The 202-nt window shown below is 35.6% G+C and overlaps 1 protein-coding gene across 2 annotated transcripts in view; it reads right to left on the bottom strand.

Moving 5' to 3' along the window:
* The window catches only part of LOC116853320 (sorting and assembly machinery component 50 homolog), a 132,569-nt gene that overhangs the window by 4,621 nt on the left and 127,746 nt on the right, over positions 1-202 (bottom strand). The window lies entirely within an intron of this gene.

The raw sequence follows: 202 nt of genomic DNA, 5'->3' as shown, positions 1-202 counted from the left end.
ACTCATAATGCTCGCACATGTACGACCTCATGTGTGCGGGTCATACGCAGGTCATGTGCGGGTCATAGTTTCCACTGAGGACGTAATTTGGTTATTGGTATTTGGGTATTCTTCATTTAGACTGTTAAAATTTTACATTTGAAAGTGTTACACTTCTTTAGTTTTACTTTAAATGTATGTAAAAACTGACATATGTTTAAGT

Source organism: Odontomachus brunneus, unplaced genomic scaffold, assembly GCF_010583005.1.
Source record: "Odontomachus brunneus isolate Ranch 3 - 2012 unplaced genomic scaffold, Obru_v1 Obru_scaffold_305, whole genome shotgun sequence".
NCBI classification, from domain to species: domain Eukaryota; kingdom Metazoa; phylum Arthropoda; class Insecta; order Hymenoptera; family Formicidae; genus Odontomachus; species Odontomachus brunneus.
This window is presented reverse-complemented; position numbering and strand designations above follow the sequence as displayed.